The sequence below is a fragment of the Pteropus vampyrus genome, unplaced genomic scaffold (genome assembly GCF_000151845.1).
Source record: "Pteropus vampyrus isolate Shadow unplaced genomic scaffold, Pvam_2.0 Scaffold351, whole genome shotgun sequence".
NCBI lineage: Eukaryota > Metazoa > Chordata > Mammalia > Chiroptera > Pteropodidae > Pteropus > Pteropus vampyrus.
In genome coordinates this window covers 1,506,492-1,518,611 of record NW_011889132.1, presented here as the reverse complement: position 1 = coordinate 1,518,611, position 12,120 = coordinate 1,506,492, and positions in this window count along the sequence as shown.

Here is a 12,120-nt window from a genome sequence, read left to right as displayed (position 1 = left end):
ACTAAAATGTTTACTATGATCCAGCCATCACACTTGCTCTTAGTTACAGGAAGGAAAAAGGGGAAAAGAACAAAAAAATTGGGTCATCCAACTAAAGCATCTACCTTAAATCAAAATCAGTCAGCATGCTTCTTGATACACTTAATAGAATATTGGACCAAACACTACTTAGACAATAAATTTGCTTTTCCTACACAGGAAGAAGACCAGGGATAGTTGAACGCAGAATTTGTTCAATAGTTCGATGATGTCATCAAAGTCCCTGGGCTCTTTCAATTGTTCCCAGATAGTACTCCTCAGTGTGCCCTCCATGTTTTTCCATCACGATTACAAGATGGCTATTGTAGCTCCAAGCCTCATGTGCTCACAAGTCAGCATCCAAAGCAGGGAGAAGGGGAAGGAAAGGGAATTGTTCCCCACAAACCGCTCTCTTATCAGTGAGGACCATCTTTTGCAAAAGACTCAGCAGCTTTTCCTTCAGCTTTTACCTCCACTATATGAGAGGCTAGGAAATAGGGTATCTGGGCACTCTGAGACTTCATCATGGAGGAATGGCCAAACCAGCAAAAAAGAAAGAAGAAAGTCAAAGTCATTGGGAGGCAGCCAATAGTGTCTGCCGCATGTGCTGAGAGAGGAAACAGCTAATAGAACTATTAAATATATATTAGAGAAAAGGTGATTGTAGATCAATATCTCAGAGGAGAGAGGTTGGGATTCTATATAGATTTCAGAGCACTATGGCAAAAGAACAACTCATCTTTTGAAACAAGGAGGAAGGAAATAAATGAAGATGTATGAGTTAGCAAGAGCCAGTGTAGGAAGCTGATTATATTTTCACTTGAGATGACCAAGTAGGAAAACAAAGATAGGAAAATTAATTCTCTTTTGGGAAAGTCTGTACAGCAACATTGAATGCCCCCCCAAAATTGTGTGCAATATGGACTTTTCTTTAGAACTTAATCCCTCTGAGCAAGTCTCTCTCCACCTTGAAGGCAACTGCCAAGCATCCTTTCTCACCCCGCTTCCAACCAGGGTACCCCTGTAAGACACGCTCCCTCAGCAACCAAGTTACCATATTGGACAATTTTATGACTCAAGAATATACCTAGGAGAAGAACATGAATACCACTCATGTTTCAGAAAACTTTCCATCTGCTATTTTTAAATGAAAAAGGAAGGAATATATATCTTTGATCTTATAATATGAATTGTGTGAGGTGAAAAAATATTGGGAGAATATAAGTAATTGACTTAGGTATTACCCTCTGAATTTTCTATTGCAAAATTCTATATTAGTTTTTTCTGCCACCCAGAAAAGTTCTGATACACCTTTCCTTTAATTTGGTTGGTTGGGATCAGTTAATATTTGAAAAAGTTAATGTCAGTTTGTATACACCATAATTATGATATAAAACTGCAAAGAAAACTATTATGGAACACAATATAGCAAACTAGTCCTATATTTCAAATATTTGTGCAGATTACATGTTTAGTGTTACCTTTTTCTTCTAGAAATAGAATTTATCAGCAGAGAATTTTTTTTATCTTTACATAGAAGTGTTGAATTATAAAGACTTTTAAATTAAAAAACAAATGCTTTGAAATCATTCCCTGGTGTTTCACATTTTTCCACAACTATATCATAATCACAGGCTAATCTATTTATTATCTATAACATGCATTGAATGTGGGGGTTTACTATTCATTCAAATGTGTTTTTCTTCTTAAATCAAAAATGTTGCAGCTAGAGACTTAAAGTGAAGTAGCTGAGATTATTACTTAAACCATAGATGCCTTGCGGGGGGCAAAAAAAATCCAAGAGTCCATTTACTTGGATTTAGGATAACGGGTCTCTTACTCTTTTTAGAGCCGATTTCAGGAATTATACACAGTAATGTAGGAGTAAAGCCTCTTAGTTACTTCGTAGTCTGACTAATTGTTTCATGGTATTATGAGTTCAGTGTTTCCATGAATAGGAATACAGCCAAATGCTTTTCAGAAACTGCTTGCTTACAGCTTTTAGATCATTTATTGTAGAAGAATCCTTGTGCACCAATGAACAGAATAAGAATAAACTGACATTCATCAATATGAAGATAGTACAAAATGACCACATCAATCCTCATCCTATTAGTTATAGTTGAACCCTCATTTTTATTGAAAAATTTACAGATATCAGTGACTTTATAAAGAGAATATGATAGGAGGATATTTAATGTTTACAACTATGTAGTTGGGACAATATCCATTTTATTTTAAATTATTTAATTTGTATCCATTAATAGACAACTGTAACAATTACTTCTGTGCTATAGACAGGTAAATTAGAATAGAGGGAATTTGTGTATGGTGAGAATAACTAGATAAACAGAATTTTCTAATTTTCTAATTCATTGTCATCTCATCATTTCAAAAGCTTATCATCCTCAGGTAGTAAGACTTTAAATTATTGAGAATTATTATCCTCGTGGTTATATGAATATACATGTAACACACTAATAAGAAAACCAATTGTAGAGCCATATATTTGAGGGATTTTTTTTTTCCTTTTCCAATAGTGGCAATACATTTCCACGTAGCCATCCTTGCAGTCCTGATTTATTCCGATTAAAGTGCCATTTTGGGAGATAGTGATATAATCAGTGTTACAAAGCAGTTTTTCCTATCTGGAGATAACTAGAGGCTTTGGGGTTGACCATTAGGTCAGTTGGACTTTTTCAGGTTGTTGAAAGAACAGGGATATGCTCATATATTTGTAAGAATGTGCAGGGAAGACAGGAAAAACAGATGCCATCTCCAAACCAGGCCTGAAGGGAAGTGAGGAATTATTTAAGATTATCATCCTGAATTCAAGGCAAACCCAACACCTGGGATACCTTTTGGCTGCCGTACAGAAGGCCTTCAATGCTCCCTACTCTAGTGATCTTCCATGATGGTGATCCAACTATTGCTCATGCTATTTCTTCTGTTCTTTCTGCTCCAAGCAACCCCCTTCTACTCTTTCCTCTATATCAATCCCATCTTCTGTCTCAGGGATTCTTACATTTTGTCCCCACTGCCAACCTCACGTCTCTTTATGTCATATAATCAAACCTATAAGTAATGATCTGATATTTACAGTTACTCTCATATAAAATATTCATGCTGGTCAGAGTAATTTTTCCAGTTTTCTTACTTTAGGGATCTCAACCTTCATTCAATAAACTATGAAGTAGATAATCAGCTTTCTCAAAAAGGATCTAGTTACTACAAATGCCCATTGTTGATAGAGTACTCTCCAATAATATACTTTGGTAAATGACCATCAGTCTGGTTTTATAGAACTGAGTTACAAATCCAGGTCTGGTGGCATGGTATAATCGCAAAACAAAATCATTCATCTGCATTTTCTATATCTATGGAAAATGCACTCTTGTTTGAGGCTTTTGCACTCCTTTAATGCCTTGGTATTCCAGTATAATCCTCTATATAAAGATTCAAACTAAATGTTTTTGAAGCATTTCTGCTTCTATTCAGATATACCCAAAGTAGACCAACAAAATATTAAAATATATTTAAAATCAATTAAAACATCTATTGGCATCTCATCTTTTCATGGACAAAAACAATTAGTCTTTCGCTGTATGCTGACACTTTCTTTCTTTCCACTTTAGTAAATTTTCTTTATAAGACTAATTGGTGCCTCAGTGGATTGCCAGATTAAGAACAAAAAGAGGAATCTCAAACCACAACCATAGCCGATCAGTTCAAATATGACTGAGGCATAGACTTCAACATTGTTCAATCTTAAGACATGTCTTGTTTTGTGTGCATTTTTTAGATTGGTTTCGAAGAGACAGAGGTTAACAAATTATTTTAATATACTTTTTTGAATGGGTAATATATGTAATTATATAATATTTAAAAAGTAAAAAAGGATATACATAACAAGCAAGTCTATAGTTATATTAATTGGCTATTGCTGTGATAATGCCTTTTAACAAATCACACCAAAAATCAGCAGTTTACATCAGCAACACTGATTTCCCTCACTTACAAGCCTATAGATTGACAGGGACATCTCTGCTTCAGATTGTGGTTCTGTGTGGGCTTAGATACAGGCTTTACATCAAGCTTTGGAATAATCTATACATGTCATTCAGGGTTGCAGGCTGAAGGGACAGTGGCTACCTGGGGTTTGTTAGTCTCATGGCAATCACAGAAGTGCATAGCTAAACCATAACTGCTGAAGCCCATGCTCGTGTCATACCTGCTCTATTGTCCTGCCAAAGCAAGTCATGTGGCCAAGACCCAGTCACAAGGGCAGGAAATGATACTTGATACTCTACCATAAAGTGGAGAGGGCATGGGAATGAATATTTGCTGAACAATAATCTAATCTACTTTGTTCCCAATAACACAGTTCCCCTCTGTATACAAAAGTGGTTACTCATTTCTTGTGTATTCTTCTAGGAAAATTCTATACAACTATTAATATATTCACAAATAAATATTTTAATACCAGTAGTATCATACTATACACACTGTCCTATACCTTGACTTCTTCCCCCACTTAAAGATATTTCAGAGAGAATTATATGTCAGGGCACAAGGAGTTGACTCATTTCATTTACTACAACTATTTATCATTACATAAAATGGATATGCCATAATTTATTTCATAAATGCTCATTGGTGAACATTTAGTTGTTTTGGTTATCCTTTTAACTAATGCTGCAATGACTGTCATTGTATATATTTGTGCAGATAGCTTTAGAATACATTCTTAGGAGGGATATTGCTAGTTCCAAAGGTTCTTGCATTTTCTGTTTTGATAGTTCTTTCCAAAGTTTCTTGAGTAAAAATTAGGCAATTTAAACTACCACAAACAATGTACAGAGGTGCCTGATTACCTACACCCTTGCCAACACAAATCAAATCATTTTATCTTTGCCAAGGTGATAAATTAGAAAAAGATCTCTTGTAATTTGAATTTGTTTTTCACTTCTTATAGGGAAGCTGATACACTGTCATATGATAAAGAGCCATGTCTATTTTATATGGCAGACCTCTTTGGTCTCTAGGGTCCTTTGGTCTAACCTCTCTTACCCCATTCCATAGACTCTGCTGCACAGTTTGTGCTGGATAACTATATTTGTATTATTTTATATCATCATCCAAGGTAGACTCCAGACTCAAGGTGTGGCTTCCTGAGATAAAAACTTACGAGGTCACACAGTAAGAGTAAGCCTCTGGTCTGCATTTTATGTTCCCAAATGAAATCATAAGATAATCAAGAACATTTTCAAAATCTTTGACAATAATTTAAAGCACTCAGTACAATGTTCTATAGAGCTGAAAAATAGTAATTCTTGACTCTCTGAAGCAGCATTAACTATCTCAGCTGCTGAAGACAACTCCTTTTGACCAAAACTCCAGAGCAACCTACAAATGCTATGAACAACAAATGACAAATCCCAGTAAGAAATCCTATCTGCAGGGTTCACACAGTCAGAACCATAACACCAAGGACAATGAGAGACGCACAGCAGGATTCAGCCTCCAAAAAACCTTTGTTCCTGAGAGAAAGATTCTTCATAAATAAAAGTACTAAAATTAACTATGTACTGACTAGGCATATTTAGTTGTTAATTGCACTGTGACCCTCCTAGGTAATATTTTTTTCTTCAAGAAAATTTTATAGACACATTAACATTTTTATTCATAACAACTTGAAATTACCCATTGAAACACTAAATAAGAGCTGAGATCATGAATTTGAAAGACTCTGTTATAGCTAAAGTTATAGCAGAAGCTACTGCAGTGGATGAGAAAGTTAGACTATAACCAATTATGTTTAACCTTTAATGCAACAATTGTAAAACTTACTATGACTCACCAGTGGCTGATTAAGAGGTTTGGATGTCAGCGCCAGATAAGAAGTGTCTAATCTCTCCCAATATTAGAGCTACAATATTCTAACTACATTACAATAGCTTCTGCAATTCACTGGGCACTCATTATTGAATTTTCCAAAACCTTGCTGGAATATTCTCTTTAGGGCTACCATCATGCCTCTTTACAGAGGAACAGTCTGTAATTGGGGGTATTTGGGGACTACGGCAATTCGACCAAACTGACTTGGATAGGAGCCAAGAAAGACCTGCTCATACAAAGTTCTTCTGCCTGAAAAACAGCAATACTATGTGATTCCAATGGGTTCAGGGAGTTCCTCTTTCGTTCTTATTCCCGATGAGCTTTTGATATCATCAAAGTTGTTAAATCTCTAGCAGACCTCCCTCAGAGACTTAGGAGACTTGCTTCAGAAATTCAAGGCCACTGTCTCTAAGTGTCACTTCTTTCCTGAAATAAAAACTTAGTAGACCCCGTAGAACTTCCAGGGCGTTTACTTTTTCTTTATCTAAATAATTAAAACTTAAAATCTCAGTATTCCTATCAGAAATTTACTTGATGGAAATACCCACTTAAATAAAAATTTAAATAATGCGAATCACTAGAAAATGCTCAAGTATCTTTCATTGTACTGTCTTTATGATAAGTCACTATCTGTTTTAACTTAAACCAATCTTCCCCTCATCTCTGCAGTTCATTAAAGACTCTTCTTTATCCAATCATTGTCATTACCAGCTGGCCCAGCTGCTTGAGAGGACAGCATCGGAGTGTGGACCCAGAGAGATATCAAATTTTAAGTTAAATTAGTAACAATTTTTATGCTATCTCTCCTTGAGACAGTTCGTTTTCAAGATATCTTGCACATTCGCTCCAAATGAAATTGACCTAAACTCTAAGACAGGAAAATATATTTATCTCACACTTCTTTTCTTCACCATAATTCCAATTTCCATGACTAATCTGTTTAACCAGAAGAGTAGGGACGCAAAAATGCAATGTCACTCAACATCCCCCACCACCCCATGAGGTAAATGAAGTTCCTTGAGTTCTCCATCTCTACATGGCTTGCTCCTGTAAGCATCTCTTTCCAAGGTCCAAGTACTATAATTTAATCTATGAATAGGAATTTTGTCTCACTGCTTTGTTTCTGTTGAAGCTATTAGAAATATTTAGCTCCTTTTACCTTAATCTGCTTTGTGCTCTCAGAAACAGATCTTTCCCCCTCAGCTCCTTTAAACATCATCACCCTTTTATTCACTCTAACATAGAAAACAGTCTTTAAAACGTAGGTCTTAGTTTCTTCTTGTGCTAATGAATTGAATGGATTTGTTGCTATTTACATAGAAATTGATATTAATTTCTGATCCTGATTCACAAATCCATTATCAAAGGTAAATAAAATTCTGGAAGGTAATCAATAGTTTCTGTTTTATGATATTTACGTATTACATATAAATTATATATTATTCATATATTTACAAACTTAGGGGCTTCTGGTATGAACTTGTTTAGTGCTACTAATTCACAGATATAACCTATTTCAAGTTTCAGCTACACTGTTAATAGTCCTGTTTTTTTAGTATATGTGCTGGTGAACACACAATGCAGTATACATATAACATATTATTCAATTGTACACTTGAAACCTTTACTAACCAATGTCACCCCAATAAATTTAATTTGAAAAATTATCCTGGCACAGCCATTATAGAAAACTGTAAATAATAACTGAAAATAATAACTATAACTATTATAATAATATAATTATAATTATATAATTGTAATTATAATAACCATAGATAGAGTAGCCTTGACTCCCTCAATTCTGAAGATAATACACAGGTACTAGGATATCTATACAACTTATGAAGAATATAGACCAAGGTAAACTATGGGAGAAATATATGTGGTCATCTTATAAGCAATGGTATAAACTTAAATAGATGTGAACAATTTTAAAAGATAATCATTCATTTTTACAAGAACCTTATGATATAAACATAAGGTTCTGTATTTTACAGATATCTGTATTTTACAGATAATGAAAATTAAGCTTAGTGAGGTAAATGACTTGTGCAATGTCACATAACCGGTAGGTGGCTAGGCTAGTTTGTGTAGTCATGGCCTCCCCAAAGCACTTCTTCTATCAGTGATGTCCAGTTTATATTTTTGATTTTGTTGCTTGTGCTTTTGATGTCATATCTAAGAAGTTACTACCTAATCCAAGATCACAAAAATTGATGCCTATTTTTCCTTCTAAGAGTTTTATAGTTCTAGCTCTTACATTTAGGTCTTTGATCCATTCTGAATTAACTTTTGTATATGGCATGAATTCAGGGTCCAACGTCATCCTTTTGCATGTGGAAAATCTGTATTCATTAGCTTTTATTACATAACAAACTAAAAATTGGTAGCTTAAAACAATAATCATTTATTGTTTCTTACGATTCTGTGGATCTGCTGGGCAGTTTTGGGCTGGGCTGATTCACCTGGCTAGAAGCTCTATTAAAACTGAAACTAGATTGTCTAGGTTGGCCTCACCCATGTGTCTGGTGGTTGTCAGACTAGCTCATGTCGTGGGCCACAAGTGGGATAGATCATCTCTTTAACAGGCTTCTCTACATGGTGTTTCATCTTCAAATAGACTTCGCTAGGTTTCTTCAGATGGCAGACTTAGGGTTTTAATGATTAGCAAGAGAGGATAAGCCCCAAAGAGCAAGCACCTTTCAAACCTCTGCTTATGTCTTGTTTGCTAATGTCCCATTGGATACAGTGTCACATGCCTAAGCATCAGAGCCAGTGTATACTAGTTCACCTCAGCTACTACCAAGTCATACCAAAATTCTGGTGTTGCTAGTGCTTATTTCTATGACTACCATTGTTATTCTTTAGCATCAGAAGCAAAATAATGTTTTGGAGTATGATTCTTCATATCAGTACTATCTGCTAGTGCCTGTCTTGCTCCCAGTTATATATCTCCAGCACCTACTGGTGAGTGGTACAGTGTAGGCACTAAATGAATATCTGTTGAGTAAATAAAATTACAGGAAAACTGAGAGGGGAGAATTGGGATCTAGTTACCATATATTAAAGAGTAGCATAATTTAAGCCTATGCGACATATTTATACCAAATGCACATTATTCCTATTTACTTCATGAGTTAAAGATAAAAAAGGAGATGCTGGATAATCCAGTCTATCCCACATATTTTTGTACCTTTCCCTTTTACATTGGCAATATTTTCTCTAGTTATATTATATTTACCTTTAGTGATAAGATTTTAATCATTTATACTGTGGCTGCATTCTACCATATATTTGGTTTAGGAAACAATTGAATTTGATTTAAGAAACCATTTCCCCAAACCATACAGTGAGGTTTCTTTTCTGTTACAATTACTTCAAAGGTTCATCTAACACTCTGGTGGCATTAAGCATCAGTGTAAGGAAGGGAAATGTTAAGCTCCTCATGTTTTAGATTTTTTTTAAATGTGCATCTTGGCTAGTAGAATTGGAAAATTATGAAATTTGAAAGCACATAAGACACTTGGTCCATTTGTTCGACTAGTACTCTATTCTACCCAAACCCAAAGGAGATGAACCCACGAAAAAATGTGTGGGCCATGACCTCAGATAGATAATTGTCTGTTACTCTGAGATTTGACATACATTGGATATTTAGGCACACTTTAAGGGTATGCTGAAAATCAGCCAGAGTAAAGTACAATGGCACATCTCTATGAATAAAAGGAAATAATTCTAGAGGGGCAAACTTCCCAGAATGCCACAGCTATCAATGATAGGATGGCTCAAATGGACATCATCTAACATTATAAAGGCAAGTAGTCCAAACCTTAAGTGAAGTCTTTGAATGTGACAATTCATAATTATAGCCATCACTGATTTTTTGTAGCACTACATAATGTTCAAAGCATTTTCATGTGCTTCATCCCAAACTTGGTTTATAATAGCCACCTAATATTAAACTGGTTCCTGTAGACTTTCTTTTCATGTGCTATAACCTTTCTTCTCGATGTTCTTTATAGACAGTTCAGTCCTTGTCACCCTGGATAGCTGGGTATCAAGGATTCTCAATAATATTTCGTATAATGCTTTCAGAATCTTTTGAAAGTAAATGCCTCAGGCTATTCATTTCACAGCTATCTTAGATCCATCCTGACACATAACTTAGAAAGACATTCTGTTATATTTCTCAGAAATTATTGTCGTTTAATATCTTACTTGCATCAGCACCACCTGTGCCTTGCCCACATCAACAGCACCCACAGATTAGAAATTTCAGTGATAAAGAAATTACTTCTAAAGTTCAAAGAATCTTTCTTATATTTGTAAGGTACTTTACAACTTAAAAATGGTTTCACATATATTACTTCATTGAGCATATCTTCTCTGAGAAATATAAAATTGTAAATACACTGTGAATTTTATCACTTTCCTTAGCCCTCTCAGTGTCTCCCAGCATAGCTCCCTAAAATTGTCAATGATCTCATTTATATTATTTAGATTAGGTCATGTAAGGTGCTACGTGATATTAAGAGGATAATTTGATTTTTAAGTATATTATTATTCTACTATAAAGTGTGGGATTCCGAATAGCTGCTTGCAATATACTAGTGAATTTTAAAGGATGGCTCCTGGAAATGCTGTATCAGAACCTTATGAATAACTTTAAAAACTTTAATGTGCCACAAGTACCTACGGCGATGGTTCCAAATACAGATTCCTGGGCCTACTCCAAAACCTAATAAATCAGAATCTCTAGAAGTGAGGTCACAAAATATGAACTTTTAGCCACCTGGGATGTTGCTATACACTCCTAAAGTCTGAGAACTATTACCTAACCATGAGCTTGATTTACTTAGGGTTCCCAATGCAACTTAAAAGAAAGTTTTGTGCCTTTAGAAACTGCAACAACTCTTTAAGGCAATTAGCATACCATTTAGCAAGTAACTCAAATCTAAGCAAAAAGAACAATGATATTTAAATTACCATCAAAACATACTTCTGTGCAGTGCCTTGTACTTGGTGCTCTAAAAACTGTAGAAATTGATACAGTTTCGTAATAAATATTCAGTCTGTAATGATGAGCTCTGTCAGTCTTAGAAAAGATAAATGTAGAGTTTAATTAGAAAATAGATGTCTCTTTGAATGTGAGGTGAAAGCTGGATAAAGTGCATTTCTGTCTGCTTCACAAGGTACTATTCAAGATATGTCATTGTTATAATTTGAAAAGTATTATTCAGAAAGAAGACAGAATTCAGTTTCGTAGCTTTGACTGTAAGACCAAGAAATAAAAGCCAAATGGATGAAAGCTGAGTCACAGATGACTGGATTTAAAAATTATCACATATCTTTAAAGTTAGCTAAAGAATTATAGCCAAATCCCAATTTACCTTTCAATAAAATGATAGGCCAGGGGAATCTTTACAATGTGAGATATTTCTCTTGATGTAAACTTCAGTAAGGAAGTTTCCTGTTGCATGGCGCTTGGCTTGTGTTGCTTCTCTGTGAATTATATTCTGATATTTTTAGATTACTGAGAATGTCAAAATAATATTGAGTTAGATATATCGTCTTCATGTCTTTCATAAGTTTAAAACAGTCTATTCTTTAGGATGGCAATTGGCTGATATCAATCTGATTCTGAAAAGAAAGAATTTGGTCCCAGGGAGTTGCAGCAAAAATTCCATGTAAATCTAACATGCAAGCTTAGTTCAAACCCTGTTAGCTAGAGGTAGTGAGGAGCAGATATGTGGACCAAGTTTGGGGAAGGCTAATAGAGGGCCAGATAATAGAAGTTTAGGTTTCCTTATTCACTGTACAAAGGTAGCTTCATAACAAACATCACAAAACCTCAGAGGCCTACAATAGTGTTTATAGTTCACATGTCTGGAGTTACCTACTGACCTTCTCTGAGGATCCAAACTGTCCTCAGCTTGGATAATCAGCAACTCAGCTTAGTCTACATATCTCTCATCATCCAGAAGGTTCATCCAGGCATATTCTTATGACGATGGCTAAAGTCCAAAAGAGAGCAAGTGCAAATGTGCAAGGGCTTGAAAGGCCTAAACTCAGGACTGGTACACAATCACTTTCACTATATACTATGGGCTGAAGCAAGTCAGAAAATCGGCACAGATTCAAGGAGTGGGGAAATAGACTATGCATCTTTAATAAGAGGAACCGCACAGCCTCATGGTAAAGGAC